Source organism: Capra hircus, chromosome 7 (genome assembly GCF_001704415.2).
Source record: "Capra hircus breed San Clemente chromosome 7, ASM170441v1, whole genome shotgun sequence".
NCBI lineage: Eukaryota > Metazoa > Chordata > Mammalia > Artiodactyla > Bovidae > Capra > Capra hircus.
In genome coordinates, this window is record NC_030814.1 from 33,565,342 (window position 1) to 33,582,399 (window position 17,058).

Below are 17,058 nucleotides of genomic sequence, written 5' to 3' on the forward strand. Positions count from 1 at the left end.
GTGGGTTGCCATTTCCTTCTCCATTCATTGCCTATAAGCAATTCCAAATTTATCAAATAGATCATTTACTGGCCTCAGGAGGGAGGCAGGGAAACATAATTGTTTTACTTCTTAAATGGGGACACTGAGTCACTGATCATTTAACTTTCTCTTTAGAACCACCATTTTTACCCTGTTGGTATTAAGTGGACTTCCCTGGTGGCTCAGATGGTAAAGCATCTGCCTACAATGCTAGTGACCTGGGTTTGATCCCTGGGTTGGGAAGATCCGCTGGCAAAGGAAATAGCAACCCACTCCAGTACTCTTGGGAGAAGGCAATGGCATCCCACTCCACTACTCTTGCCTGGAAAATCCCATGGATGGAGGAGCCTGGTAGGCTGCAGTCCATGGAATCCCAGGGACAGGGGAGCCTGGTGGGCTGCCGTCTATGGGGTCATGTAGAGTCGGACATGACTGAAGCGACTTAGCTGCAGCAGGAGTACACTTGCCTGGAAAATCCCATGGACGGAGGAGCCTGGTAGGCTACAGTCCATGGGGTCGCAAAGAGTCGGACACGACTGATCAACTTCACTTTCACTTTCATTACGGGAGCTGTTTGCAATAATGGAAAAATCCATTATTGGAGAAGGTATTCAAAGATAATACGATTATTGTCAAACTGGTGTTGGCTTTACAGAACATGATTTCAAAATGTCCTTTGTTGAGATTCTCTTTCTATGTAACTACTATGGAAATGATGGTAATAGACATACTAAGCTAATCATCGTCAGATTTTTAGTGAGCAAGTGTGAACTCTTGGTAGATTTTAAGTAAGGAAAACTGGATTATATCACACAAATCTCAACATCAGGATATTTTAGCCATTAACCACATGTAAATACATGTTTTTAAGTTAGGATGATTTTATCTGGATAACAAGGAGCTTTCACATAACCTTACTTTAGCTCTAGGTAAAGAATTTAGAATGTCCTTTCCTCTTTGGCCCTCTTAAAACATATCTTTTTCCTACATTACCTCTCATTCGGAGAGGACAGAAAGGAAACACTGCTGGGAAGAATTCGAAGGTATGAACTCGAGACTCCAGCTTTCTTGAGGGGCACTGAGGATAGCAGATAGGCTTGACCCACTTATTTATTAATTTGTTCATCAAAGGATTATAGGCTGTCTACTATGTTCCAGGGATTATTCTGAATGTTAACGATATTCTAGTGAATAAGACAGAAAGTTTCCCTGCTCCAGTGGTACTTACATTCTTAAGGGGACGGAGCAAGCAGGCAATCAAACTCACAATTTTAGGCAGCTGCCTGGAAAAAAGATGAAATAAGGTAGACAGTAGCGAATTGGATGAGTATGGTAAAGGAGTTGGATATTTCAGAAGTAGCTTATACTCGTTCCAGAAAGTTTATTGTGAAATAGGTTTTTAAGTTATCTGTAGCTTGAAATCAAGGAAATTTGGCAATGGCTATAATCAGAACTCCCACCCCTTCTCTGAGAGTCAGTTTACCAGCATACCTTTGGAAATGGTAGGCAAAGAAAGTGCTTTGTTAGAGATGACTTTTGAACAGCGACTTGAATGTATTGAAGAAGTAAGTTATGAAAAGATGTTGGGGAAGAACATTCTAGGTAGGCTGGAGCTCTCAGTACAGAAGCCCTGAGATAGAAATAAATAGCTCAAAATATGGACATAGTGTGAAAAGCAAGGTAAAATGTATCCAGAGATCTAGGAGAAGTTATATAATGTTGGCCATGATAAGGAATCTATCTTTTAACTACAACAGCGATCTACAAGGGTAGGTTTTGAGTAGGGAAGGAATATAATATGTTTTCATTATTTTAAGGATCATTCTAGCTGTTCCATAGGGATAAAAAGTTGTTAAGAGTTGAGATTAAAAATAGGAAGTTGAGTTTGGGTGTTATTGTGATTCTACCTTGCAAGAGATGATGGTGGGCTCAACTAGCATCACTGTGGATATGGTGAGAAGTAGTAATATCTGGCATATATTTTAAAGTAGGATCTGTAGAACATAATGACAGTGTGAGGGTGAGAGAAATCAAAGATAATCTTTATTTTTGCCCAAAGCAAAAAGGCAAGAACTGATATCATTTTCTAAAATGAAAAGGTTGGGAGACAGGTTTGATAAGTTGGGGCCTAAGAATTAACAGTCTATTTTGTATACAAAATGTCATATTAGGTTTAAAATAATATGAGTCTATGTTGCTGCTGCTGCTAAGTCGCTTCAGTGGTGTCTGACTCTGTGCGACCCCACAGAAGGCAGCCCACCAGGCTCCCCCACGTCCCTGGGATTCTCCAGGCAAGAACACTGGAGTGGGTTGCCATTTCCTTCTCCAAAGCATGAAAGTGAAAAGTGAAGTCGCTCAGTCGTGTCCAACTCTTCGCGATCCCATGGACTGCAGCCAACGAGGCTGCTCCATCCATGGGATTTTCCAGGCAACAGTACTGGAGCGGGGTGCCATTGCCTTCTCCGATGAGCCTAGGTATATCCTTCTAATAGAATTGTCCTATTGTTTATCATGATAGTAATCTGATGAATTGATTCAATTTGTTGGAAAGCTTCCTGTGAATTGCATGATTCTGTTTGTGATCAACTTTTACCCTGAAGCAGTATTGAGGAGGTGACGTAGGAATATATTGAATTCTATAGTACTGGAAGTAATTTCTTCTCACAATTAACATACAATAGTCCAGTATCATTCCTTTTGATTTCCCAGTTTTAGAACTTTATAAATTATGTGGTATAGTCTGTATCAAGCATTAATTTGGAAGTTCCATTAAATTGTAGGAAAAGATCACAAAATCAATTTTTTAATAATTAAGATATTTAAAGAGATTCATTTAGAAACATCTGATATAGATACATTTGTTTAAAAACACTGAATATTTAAAAGTTAAATTTTTATCTATGCTCGCAGGCAAAGATGAACTGTATGAAAAGTAACATAAAGACAGAAGTCTTTAGGACCAGATTACAGATAAATTCTATAAATCTCAAAAAGGTGAGATTTTCATATAAAATGTGTAAACTTGTTTAAATAGATATACAGTTTCTGTTTCCAAATTTTATCCTTCATAAATACTGCATTCATCCAATATTATCATAAAAAATTAAATGCCTGAAAATGAAGTCAATAGTACTTACAACACTCAAATTTTATGAAGCTTAATTTCCATTTGCTATTATAGCCTTCATTATTCTCAATCATTAGTTCTTTAAATGTATATCACATGCTATTAGTAAGTATTAAAATATATTTTGAATCAGTTTTAGAATAATTGAATTAATTATTCTAAAATCTGCATTCTATATATAGAATATGTATTTAATTTTCCTGTATTGATAACTTGTTTTATCAGTAAACATATTTTGTCAATATTTTACACTTATTTTCGTTTCTGATTAAGAAATTGAAATGTTCCTACTAATCGTTTTCAAAAAAAGAAGTGAAAAGGAAATAACAGGTTGTCTTCTTTTGCTGGGTGGCAGATTTAAGAAAAGTGAATATAGATAGAAATTGGTTATCTTCAATAAATATGAATCACCTTGGGAACAGAAGGGTCTGCTTCCTTCCATGTGAAGTTTGTCTCTGTCACTGGTTATCTATAGCTAATACCGATAAATAAATTAGCTTCTCCAAATACAAAATCACATGTTTCCTTAAAAAAGCACTCTGATTGAAAAAGGAAGGTTAAAGTATGTGACGAAAATTCACTGTACAATGATGCAAAAGGAAAACTTCAAACCTCTTCCCAAGATTAAAAAAAATAAAATCAAATTCAAGTTCTAACAAGTAATTGAAAAAGATCCCAGTAAACAGAAGGCATCTTTCATTTTTATCTTCTTTGACTGTTATTGGCAGAAAACTGATATGTGTGACTTTTATTGATTTAATATACACATCTAACGTCTAAACTGTCTTATATTTCACACCTCTTGTATGAATATAATGTGGAAACTGTAGTTTGAGCTACCAGGGGAATAAGAATACTGAAAAAGATCCTGTGTGGCCACCACAGCTGTTGTTATGGGATGAAGTTATACCTGCCATTATAGGAGATACATCAGGCAAATTAATTTCTATGGAATTGAAGCTCCCTTTCATGAACATTATCCTCAAGATTATGCTGGACTAGGGGTAGAAATTTACCTGTACTTACAATAACATGACAATAGGGTAAAAGATGATACCGTGTTTAACCATGATTACAAGGTAATGTTTGAAACAAAACATCTTACCATCAGTCACTCAATCTTTATCCGTAAAATGAGGGTAAAAGTACACACCTTATAGAATTTTCATGAAGATTAAAAGAGAAATTACATATAGAGTTCTAAATGATAATTTGCTATTTCTTGAAATAATAGATCAAATGATGATTTCTGTACTTCGAGTATCAAGAATCAGGTGTGTATCATGGGAGGAAAGATTATTTTGTTTCAGTTGAAGGAAAATACACTATAAAGGTAAGAATATTTATTTTATGTAACAGTTGAAAGTGAAAGTGGAAGTTGCTCACTTGTGTCCTGCTCTTTGCGACCCCATGGACTGACTACACAGTCCATGGAATTCTCCAGGCCAGAATACTGAAGTGGGTAACCTTTCCTTTTTCCAGGGGATCTTCCCAACCCAGGGATCAAATGTACCAGTTGCTGCTTTAAATGTTTTACAAATAAGAACTCATAACAAACCTATGCATAAAGAAGTATTTTTTTCACATTGTATAGGACATAAAACTAAGGCACAGGGAATAACCTCCGTAAGAAGCAGAGCCAGCAGGCAAACCCAAGGTAGCTGGTGCCCAGAACACACTGAAACCACAAACTCTGCTACTCTGTTTCTTAACTTCCACTTTAACCTGACAGACTTTGTCATTTGAGTATCATATGTCCTGTATATATGTATGTATGCCTTTCTATAAAAGTATTGCATCATTCAAATTCTTTGAATAAGCCCGCATTCAAAGCAAATAACTATAAAAGCATGATGATACTCCGTTCCCTTTCGAGGAGAAGACAGATATTATCAGTTATGTCATTGTTCATAGTTAGGCATATTTTTCCCTAAACAGAATTAAATTTGCATTTTAACGACTCACCTTATCAAAATTATTTTGATAATTAAATTATCAGAATTTAAATTTAAATTTGATTATTTAAAATTAATCACCTGAAGCTAAACTTGGTTGGTAGTTTACTGTTCTAGGTGCTGTTTTGGTGATTATTTTTTAAATAACTTGTTTTATTTTTAAATACATAAATAGAACCAACTTTTTTTGGTGGTCAATATTAAACTTCCTGAATAAATGTAGGTTGATCCAGTATCTCAATTATTTTCTCTTACTCTGGTTTAACCTACACTTTCTCTCTTTAAGTTTGTGGATTTAAAGAGAATTTTAAAAAATTAGAAAAGAATATTTATGTCTCATTAAAAATCAGAAGAGGAAAAATTTTCAACTTCTCTTTATCTTCCTATTTCACTTCAGTAAGTCATTTCAATCTTTCAGTCATGTCATACTCCTTGCAACCCCATGGACTGCAGCATACCAGGCCTCCCTGTCCATCACCAACTCCTGGAGCTTACTCAAACTGAAGTCTATTGAGTTGGTGATGCCATCCAACCATCTCATCCTCTGTCATCCTCTTCTCCTTCTGCCTTCAATCTTTCCCTGCATCAGGGTCTTTTCCAATGAGTCACTTCTTCTCATCAGGTTGACAAAGTATTTTAGCTTCAGCTTCAGCATCAGTCCTTCCAATGAATATTCAGGACTGATTTCCTTTAGGATGGACTGGTTGGATCTCCTTGTAGTCCAAGGGACTCTTAAGAGTCTCCTCCAACACCACAGTTCAAAAGCATCAATTCTTTGGTGCTCAGCTTTCTTTTGGAAAAGGAAATGACAACCCACTCCAGTATTCTTGCCTTGAGAATCCTGTGGAGAGAGGAGCCTGGTGGGCTGCTGTCCATAGGGTCGTGCAGAGTTGGACACATCTGAAGCGACTTGGCAGCAGGAGCATCAGTAGCTTTCTTTATAGTCCAACTCTCACATCCATACATGACTACTGGAAAAACCATAGCTTTGATTAGATGGAACTTTGTTGGCAAAATAATGTCTCTGCTTTTTAATATGCTGTCTAGGTTGGTCATACCTTTTCTTCCAAGGAGCAAGTGTCTTTTAATTTTATGGCTGCAGTGATTTTGGAGCCCCCCTAAATAAAGTCTATCACTGTTTCCATTGTTTCCTCATCTATTTGCCATGAAGTGATGGGAGAAGATGCTATGATCTTAGTTTTCTGAATGTTGAGTTTTAAGCCAACTTTTTCACTCTCCTTTTTCACTTTTATCAAGAGGCTCTTTAGTTCTCCTTCGCTTTCTGCCATAAGCATGTTGTTATCTGCATATCTGAGGTGATTGATATTTCTCCCTGTAATCTTGATTCCATCTTGTGCTTCTTCCAGCCCAGCATTTCTCACGCTGCACTCTGCATTTAAGTTAAATAAGCAGGGCGACAATATATAGCCTTGGTATACTCCTTTCCTGATTTGAAACCAGTCTGTTGCTCCTTGTCCAGTTCTAACTGTTGCTTCCTGACCTACATACAAATTTCTCAGGAGGCAGATCAGGTGATCTGGTATTCCCATCTCTAAAAATTTTCCACAGTTTGTTGTGATCCACTGTTTGGTTCTGTTTACTTCCCTTCAAGAACACTTGAAAGATCTACTCCAATCATTTTACAAATTTAGAATTAAAATATTTGTAAGACAGAAGCAAAATATTAGCTACCTGTTTTGGGTGCTTTCTTGGTACCAGATCCATAATCACATATAAACCTTACACTGTTCTCTGTGCTTAGTATTATTATTGTTGTTATTCAGTCACTTAGTCATGTCTCACTCTTTGTGACCCCATGGACTGTAGGATGCCGAGCCTCCCAGTCCTTTAACATCTCCCAGAGTTTCCTCAAACTCAGTATTATTAGCCCTATTTTACTTTTAAGAAACCAGCACAACTAAGCCTCAGAAATGCCTGTTAGCTTGCTCAAGTGCATCCAGTTCCAGAGAAAGGATATAGATAAGTCTGTGTCTGTAAAACCTGCCTGCTTGAAAAATCCAGCCTCCTGCTTGCCAAAGAGTTGGTTGACACACATCTCCTACGTTGTACTTAGGAAGAGAAGGCCTCTTGAGATGTAAACAAGGCTTCTGCTCTTTTAACTCTTGTTCCCTCATGAGTAAAAAGACAAGATAGACTTGTGGGTATCTCTAAAACATTCAGGCTAAGAGAGTGCTATAGTCTCTTTAAGTTTGCCAATTATGATGAAAAAGAGAAAGAAAAAAATAAACAAAAATTTCAGTTGTCAGTCTCTCTCAGTTGCTCAGTTGTGTCCAACTCTTTGTGACCCCATGGACTGCAGCATGCCATGCTTCCCTTTCTATCACCAACTCCTGGTGATTGCTCAAACTCATGTTCATCAAGTCCATAATGCCGTTTGTCAATAAGTTGACTCAATAAAAGATACACTCCTAAATCTAGTGCCTAAATTTATGTAAAAACTATTTTCTTAATTTAATATTGTTTAGAGGTTATATATATATATTATTTTAATGATTTTGAGGTTACATATAGTAGTTAATTACTGCTTAAAACTAGTTTTATAAAGTTATCCACAGGAAAGCATGCATTCATATGCTCTCAATTGCCTCATTTTAACTAAAATTATCCTTTTTCTTCTTACTAATATTAAAGTAGAAAAATGAAATGTCCCATTTGCCATATATTGTACTCAATATGGTTTGCAGAAAATAATTTTCCACAGTCTGTCAAAGAAATATACATCTGCACAAAGATCACAACCTTAGTCATAATTAACCTATGGAAAAGAAATTAAATAGACAAGTGATAGTGGTACTGAGGAGATTAAAAGAAACATCCTCTATTGTATTTCTCGGAGAATATTAGATTAAAATTCAAATTCTTTCTAGTGACAGATTGTTATAAGAATAAGAAATGGCACAAACAATCCATTTCATGACAAAGATTTAACAAAAATAGGAAGGTTAATTATAATTGAATATTCCCTATGGATATCTCAGAAGATATGCCTCAGTCTATTTCTTATTGACAGGTGGTACTGTAAATTAAATGTGGTATTATGCATTCAAATTGGATTTCAACTACTCATCATCCATAGTGTAACATTAGAATTAGCCCTGATGATGACAGTCTAAAGATCATAATGAGAACAGGTGCCCTTTTCCATTCATATTGTGGTGGAGAAGGTCGGAGTTAGAGATTGGATTTATAATTTTGTTAGAATCTTTGCTGCCTGAAAAATTAATTCTATGTATCAACTATCAAGAATATTAATACTGTGCTGAATAGTCTCTGAATTAATGATAAAGACCACTTGTCTTCTACAAGCATTGTGCCAAAGCAAAAAAAAAAAATTGGCATTCAAAATCCTGTCATCAGTCACTGTTTATATAAACACGAGGATGTTTTTATGTTCTTCAGAGCCTCCTGAAGAAAAAAAACAAACCCAAAACAGCAACACTGAGGCACTGTTTAACAAGATAATCCTTAACAACAACAACAACAAAAGTGGAAAGAGAGGAGGAGGAGGGAGAAGAAATGGATGAAGGGTTTGTGTCTCTGATGATAGTTATGAGTAACTTCAATCATGTGGATCAGTTCTTCTCATTCAGAGATAATCTGCAGAAATCTGCTGTGGAACTCTATGAAGGTATTTATGTACTTGGACGTGCAAATGCTCAAATCATTCCCTGTGTAATTCTGATGCCTCGCTTGCCTCATGATCCTATATGTTATTTCTCAGAGCAAGAGTTGTGCATTACCTGCATTAGGAAAAGCCCTGGGAGCAGTAAAAGGGGGTGCTTGTTGAAAATTATGGTTCCTACTAATTCAGATTCTCTGGAAGTGAGGCCTGTGAGGTTTTATTTTTTAACACCATCTGCAGGTGAGCCTGATGATTCTCAATCATCTGTGGCATCTTGGCCACGCGCTCTGTGATGAGCTGCTCCCTGGCCTGATGCTTCTGCTCTTCAGCCAACTACTATCCTTATGGAGTATAAGATTCTCTGGAGCGAGGTTGCAGAATCAGTACTTGGCAACTCAGTCATTGTGGCAATCTCAAAACCCAAGTAAGAAAGATTAAAGTGGGGATGTCACATGATGAGTTACTCTGGTTGTTTTGTTTGTGAAATTAATATATTATTCCATCCATTGAAGAATATCTTTATAGGACAGGACCATGGCATTTCCAAGCCACAGTCTCATCAGATATTTCATACGTTTCTGGTTAGTCATTAAGACTAACAACCAAGATTGATTTTGTTTAAAATTATTGCTAGTCACCATGTAAGAAGATTGAAGAAAAACAGTTGGCACATAACGCTAGATATCTGAACACAAATATAACACATAACAACTAGTTTCAATAAAACAAATGTCCGTTTTGTTTTAACTTGTCTCCAAACAATTGCCTAAAATTTAAACTGCAAGAAGCAGTGATTATAATAGCATCTGGTAGATTTTCTATCTCAACAGAGTATTTTTTAAAATAACTGCATGTAATTATTCATGACATTTGGGATTATTGAACACAAATACAAGAAAGGGAATGAAATGTTAAGCCTTCCTGGGGATAAAAAATATTTATATCTTTATTATAACTCCTAATTTAATTAATGTATTCTTAATGCCATCTGGCGAGATTATCTTAAAAGTTAACAAAAGAGATCAATCTGACACTTAAGAAATAAATCTGAAAGAGTATAATGCTGGGACATTGATATTATGCAATCAACATGGCTAACGCAAAAAATAATAAAAGAAGGAAACCATCTTCAGTCTAATGCACATTCACTATCATTTTGGGATGAAGAAGAGTGACTCTTATTATTCTCTCACTCATGACATTAGGTATAATAATAATCATGTGTGTGTGTTAGCCGCTCAGTTGTGTCTGACTCTTTGTGACCTCATGGACTGTAGCCCACCAGGCTCCTCTGACCATGGAATTCTCCAGTCAAGAACACTGGAGTGGGTAGCTATTTCCTTCTTCAGGGGATCTTCCCAATCCAGAGACTGATCCCCATTCTCTTGCACTGCAGGCAGTTTCTTTACCTTTTGAGCTGCCAGGGAAATCCCAAATAATAATCATATATTTAAATAAAAATGATACGTGTACTTGTTCCAAATTGTAGAAGGTAGGAATGTGTTGTCAGGAGCACCACAAACCTGGAGTCAAATCAAGATCTCCATCTCTTTACCAGTTGTCAAAAGTGTATAAATTGTTTAACTTCTCTGGATTTTGGAGTCCTCATTTGAAAGATCCATATAATGCATTTAGAAAAGTACTGGGCATATCAGTTTAGTTCAGTTCGGACACTCAGTGGCGTGTCTGACTCTTTGCGACCCCATGAATTGCAGCACGCCAGGCCTCCCTGTCCATCACCAACTCCCGGAGTTCACTCAGACCCACGCCCATCAAGTCAGTGATGCCATCCAGCCATCTCATCTTCTGTCGTCCCCTTCTCCTCCTGCCCCCAATCCCTCCCAGCCATCAGAGTCTTTTCCAATGAGTCAACTCTTCACATGAGGTGGCCAAAGTACTGGAGTATCAGCTTCAGCATCATTCCCTCCAAAGAAATACCAGGGCTGATCTACTTCAGAATGAACTGGTTGGATCTTACAGTCCAAGGGACTCTCAAGAGTCTTCTCCAACAACACAGTTCAAAAGCATCAATTCTTCAGCGCTCAGCCTTCTTCACAGTCCAACTCTCACATCCATACATGACCACAGGAAAAACCATAGCCTTGACTAGATGGACCTTTGTTGGCAAAGTAATGTCTTTGCTTTTATTTTATTTATTTATTTTTTTTTAGTTGGAATCTTTTTTTTTTTTAATTTTTATTTTTACTTTATTTTACTTTACAATACTGTATTGGTTTTGCCATACATTGACATGGATCCACCACGGGTGTACATGCGTTCCCAAACATGAACCCCCCTCCCACCTCCCTCCCATATGCTATCTAGGTTGGTCATAACTTTTCTGCCAAGGAGTAAGTGTCTTTTAATTTCATGGCTGCAGTCACCATCTGCAGTGATTTTGGAGCCCCCAAAAATAGTCTGACACTGTTTCCACTGTTTCCTCATCTATTTCCCATGAAGCGATGGGACCAGATGCCATGACCTTCGTTTTCTGAATGTTGAGCTTTAAGCCAACTTTTTCACTCTCCTCTTTCACTTTCATCAAGAGGCTTTTTAGTTCCTCTTCACTTTCTGCCATAAGGGTGGTGTCATCTGCATATCTGAGTTGATTGATATTTCTCCCGGCAATCTTGATTCCAGCTTGTGCTTCTTCCAGCTCAGTGTTTCTCAGGCTTGATTTGAGCTATTTCAGATCCTGAAAGATGATGCTGTGAAAGTGCTGCACTCAATATGCCAGCACATTTGGAAAACTCAGCAGTGACCACAGGACTGGAGAAGGTCAGTTTTCATTCCAATCCCAAAGAAAGGCAATGCCAAAGAATGCTCAAACCATCGCACAGTTGCACTCATCTCACATGCTAGTAAACTAATGCTCAAAATTCTCCAAGCCAGGCTTCAGCAATACGTGAACTGTGAAATTCCAGATGTTCAAGCTGGTTTTAGAAAAGGCAGAGGAACCAGAGATCAAATTGCCAACATCCACTGGATCATGGAAAAAGCAAGAGAGTTCCAGAAAAACATCTATTTCTGCTTTATTGACTATGCCAAAGCCTTTGACTGTGTGGATCACAACAAACTCTGGAAAATTCTGAGAGAGATGGGAATACGAGACCACCTGACCTGCCGCTTAAGAAACCTATATGCAGGTCAGGAAGCATATAGCACTATATAAATTTTTATATACCATGTATAATTTCTTTAAGCATAGAAACAACATGACTTAAAATTAGAAAATGCCTTCAGATTCCTTTTCTGTCGTGGAGGCAAATCACTTAACTTTTCAGAAATTTAGTGTTTTTATTTGAAATATAAGGTATTATTTTACAAGTTTATTATTAGGATTAAATAAAATTACCTTTCTTGCCTGGAAAGTTCCATACACAGAGGAGCCTTGTGGGTACAGTCCATCAAGTCACAAAGAGTCAGACATGAGCATGGACACAAAATTACCTTTGCTCAAGTCTCCATCAAGTTCCTGATGACTACTAGGTGTCTGATGAGTTTCTTCTTTAAGTCTCAATTTGATGTAGAATGCTAGCCATGACCAGAGGGCAAAGAATATAGATTTCAAAATCTGCAGGTAACTCTGAATTTGTTTTCGTAATGAGTACAATTTGGTACAGGAAATAAAAAAGCTTCTTTTCTTAGCTCTGTAATCTAACATCTGAGATCAGAGTAGGAATTTAACCCAAATGTTTAGCTAATTCAGTCTATTTCTTTGACTTTGTTTCAAAGGCCAGCCGAGTCTTTAAAAACTATAAGGTGTACACATTTGGATATGTCAAAAGAACTGATGTATTCTAGAGTTCTGGGCAATGAATCCTATCTGGAAAACAAGTTAGGCTGTTATTCTGTTCTTGTGCACCTGAAGCTGTGAACTATTAGGAGATGTTAAAGCACCACATTTAACAACCTCAATTATTTATATTTTGTACCATTCTAAACACTATTAATTTCTTAAATATTATGGAAAGTTCCACAAAATACCATTCAAGAAAAGTGTTTTCCGCATTCAATTGATACTATATCATGAATATAGTTTTTTTCAACATAAAGGTAATACGTGTGCATACTAAATCTCTTTAGTCGTGTCTGACTCTTTGAGAGCCTATGTACTGGAGCTACCAGGCTCCTCTGTCCAAAGGATTGTCCAGGCAAAATTACTCGAGTGGGTTGCTATGCCTTCCTCCACGGGATCTTCCTGACCCACAGGTCAAACTCAAGTCTCTTTACATCTCCTACAATGGAGGTGTGTTCTTTACCACTAGCATCGCAATATAACACCAGGCAAATGCATTCAGACTGTATGGTATTCTATGATTAAAAACAAGATGTCAGTACACAAATTAATTATTTAGGAAGCTTTATAAAGTAATCAATTCAGTTAAGAGCAGAGTAAATAAGATATAAACTTATAAAACAGTGAAAGAAAATCAAGTAAGGTGAAAAGTATCTTTTGATTTTTTTCAAGAAAAATAAGGTTTTTGTTGAAATATTTCAAATTCATTGTCGTACATTGAATTGATTACATTCAAGAATTGTATTGACAGCCTGTAACTTTTTCTTCAGCATTAACTTATTTTCCATGCCTTATAACATGCAAATACATGTATCAATTTGCAGAGAAAGAGTAAATGTAAGTTATTTTTGCTGTTTATTCATATGTTAGATTAACTTTATCAACCCATATATTAAAATGTAATCATTTCATTGTCAGGAGCCTAAAGCTAATGTTAATTACAGTTTGAAACTTCGATTATTAATGCATCTTTACCTACTGAAGTGTGAAATAAGCAATAGTAGTTGAAATTCACCAATTAAATTAGCTTCTGAGACAAGAATTCATAAGTAGGCATTTGTTCATAATGAACAAATGCTGCAGAATTTCATGTTCTAAGCTATGCTTGTGAAATATTAGACCCAAGGAGTGAGAACAATTGTTCAAAACAAAACAAAAAAACTGCAGTATATGAAATAAATACAATAGATATGATAAGCATCCTATATTCTTTATCTTCACATTTCATATGTCACCAGAAAAAAGGAATGCATAGGCTCAGTCCACAGAAGAATACAAAATTTTTTGTTTTATTTTAAATTAATAGGGAAAATAGAGAAATCTATTTTGTTCACATAGTAATACCTTAGTCCATTCAGGATATTATAACAATACCATAGACTAGATGGCTTATTAACAATAGAAACATCTCGCTCACAGTTCTGGAGCCTGGGAAATCCAAGATGAAGGAGCCAGGAGATTCAATATCTAGTAAGCCTCTCCTTAGGCTTAGTGGTAGAGAATCCGCCTGCCAATGTATGAGAGGTGGATTTGATCCCTGGGTCTGGGACATGCCTGGAGAAGAAAATGGCAACCCACTCCACCACAATACTCTTGCCTGGGAATCCCATGGACAGGGGAACCTGGAAGGCTACAGTCCATGGGGTCACAAAAGAGGCAGACATGACTTAGCAGACCAAACAACAAGAACAGAGACCCAGAGGACTCCACTGACCTTTCTACTGTGGAAAAACATAGTGAGAAGTGGCCCTGTGAACCAGGAAGGAGAGCTTGCGGTGGTTGTTGTTTAGACTGCTAAGTCATGTCTGACTCTTGCAACCCCATGGACTGGAGACTACGAGGCTCTTCTCTGTGTGGGATTTCCCAGACAAGAATACTGGAGTGGGTTGCCCTTTCCTTCTCCGGGTAATCTTCCTGACCCAGGAATCGACCAGAGTCTCCTACTTGGCAGGTGGATTCTTTACCAGTGAGCAACCTGGGAAGTCTAGGTCTCTATTATAAGGTCACTGATCAGATGAGATGGTTGGATGGCATCACCGACTCAATGGACATGGGTTTGGGTGGACTCCGGGAGTTGGTGATGGACAGGGAGGCCTGGCGTACTGCGGTCCATGGGGTCGTGAAAGAGTTGGACATGACTGAGCAACTGAACTGAACTGAACCGATATCATTCATTAATCCCATTCCTGCACTTGTAGGAGTCACGGTTTCCTACAAGAGCCAGAGCCTGGGCAGTCAGTGCTGGGGCCTGCAGGGCCTGGGGATGGGTAGGGGAGAGGGAAGCCGTCAAGCCACTGCTGAGGCCAGGGCTGCTGGCCTCCCCTCCCAGCTGCAGGCGAGAGCCATGCAGGTGATGCCAAGCAGCGTCAGCACTGGGGTCACCTCTTTAAGGGGCTGGACAGTAACAGGGTTGGTTGCGTGGACATCTGCGGGTTGCACCTGGGCTGGGCTGGCTCTGCAGGGGCGACCCGGACTGCAGCGCCCAACAGGGCATCTTCCCTGAGGGTGACATTGTCCCAGGTGGCGGCCTTGACCTGGAGGAGTTTATCCTCTACCTGCAGGAATAGGAACGGTGCCTTCTACTTCGGTTCCACAGTCTGGACTGCGATCAGGATGGTCAGGTCGATGTCTCTGAGATCCAGCAGAATTTCCGAGCCCTGGGCATTTCCAACTAGCTGGAGCAGGCAGAGAAAATCCTGCACAGAGCAGAGGCATGATAGTACCATTACCATTGACTGGCAGGAGTGGCGTGACCACTTCTTGTTGCATTCACTGGAGAACATGGAAGACGTGCTGTATTTCTGGAAGCATTTCATGGTCCTGGATATTGGTGAGTGCCTGACCATCCTGAATGAGTTCTTGGAGCAGGAGAAGCTGACTGGCAAGTGATGGAAGCTGCTGGTGGTGGGCGCAGTGGCAGGTGCCATGTCCAGGAGAGGCACAGCCCCTCTAGACTGCCTCAAGGTCTTCATGAAGATCCACGCCTCCAAGACCAAATGGCTGAACATCCTGGGGGCCCCCCAGAGGGAGCATGATCCAAGAGTGGGGCAGCGCTCCCTGTGGTGTGGCGACAGGATTAATGTGCTCAAGATTGCACCTGAGTCGTTCATGGCCTATGAGCAGATCAAGAGGACCATTCAAGGGCAACAGGAGACACTTCACGTGCAGGAGAACTTTGTGGCTGGCCTCCTGGCTGGTGCCACATCCCAAACTATCATCTACCGCCATGTAGGTGCTGAAGACGTGGCTGACCCTTCGCAGAAAGGGCCTTTATAAGAGGCTGCTGGACTGTGTGCAGCAGATTCTGGACCGAGAAGGGCCCTGTGCCTTCTACAATGGCTACCTACCTGCCCAACATTCTGGGCATCATCCCCTACGTGGGCATCGACCTGGCCATCTACAAGGAGACCCGCCTTTGATCCTTGGATCAGGAAGATTCCTTGGAGAAGGAAATGGCAACCCACTCCAGTATTCTCGCCTGGAGAATTCCACGGACAGAGGAGCCTGTCAGGCTACAGTCCATGGGGTCGCAAAGAGTTGGGACTGAGCAACTGACACACACACACACAATTATTTTCATGAGGACTGTCCTCCTGATCTAATAACTTCCCAAAGCTTCCACTCCTATTACCTTCATATTAAGAATTAGGATTTAAAATACAAATTTTTGGCCAGAAAGATTCAGCTTATAGTATACAATATACTCAGTATCATCTTATACTTTGGCAATAACTTATTGTCTCAATTTTTTATATTTAAATATATATTCATGTAAGAATTGCATCATTCATCTGACTTTTTATATGATTTTTCAGGTAAAGCCTTGCTTCCTACTTGCTCAGTCAGTTCAGTTGCTCAGTCTTGTCTGACTCTTTGCCACCCTATGGACTGCAGGATGCCAGGCTTCCCTGTCTGTCACCAACTCCCTGAGCTTTCTCAAACTCATGTCCATTCAGTCAGTAATGCCATTCAACCATCTTATCCTCTGTCATTCCCTTCTCTTCCTGCCTTCAATCTTTCCCAGCATCAGGGTCTTTTCCAATGAGTCTGTCCTTTGCATCAGGTGGCCAAAGTATTGGAGTTTCAGCTTCAGCATCAGTCCTTCCAATGAATATTCAGGGCTGATTTCCCTTAGGATGGACTGGTCGGATCTCCTTGCAGTCCAAGGGACTTTCAAGAGTCTTCTCCAACACCACAGTTCAAAAGAATCAATTCTTCCATGCTCAGCTTTCTTATGGTCCATCTCTCACATCCACACATGACTACTGGAAAAACCATAGCTTTGACTAGATGGACCTGTGTTGGCAAAGTAATATCTCTGCTTGCCTGGAAAATCCCATGGACGGACGAGCCTGGTAGGCTGCAGTCCATGGGGTTGCTAAGAGTTGGACACAACTGAACGACTTCACTTTCACTTTTCACTTTCATACATTGGAGAAGGAAATGGCAACCCACCCCAGTGTTCTTGCCTGGAGAATCCCAGGGATAGGGGAGCCTGATAGGCTGCCGTCTA

At 39.0% G+C, this 17,058-nt stretch overlaps 1 pseudogene; it reads left to right on the top strand.

Moving 5' to 3' along the window:
* On the top strand, positions 8,641–15,964 carry LOC102187131 (annotated as a pseudogene).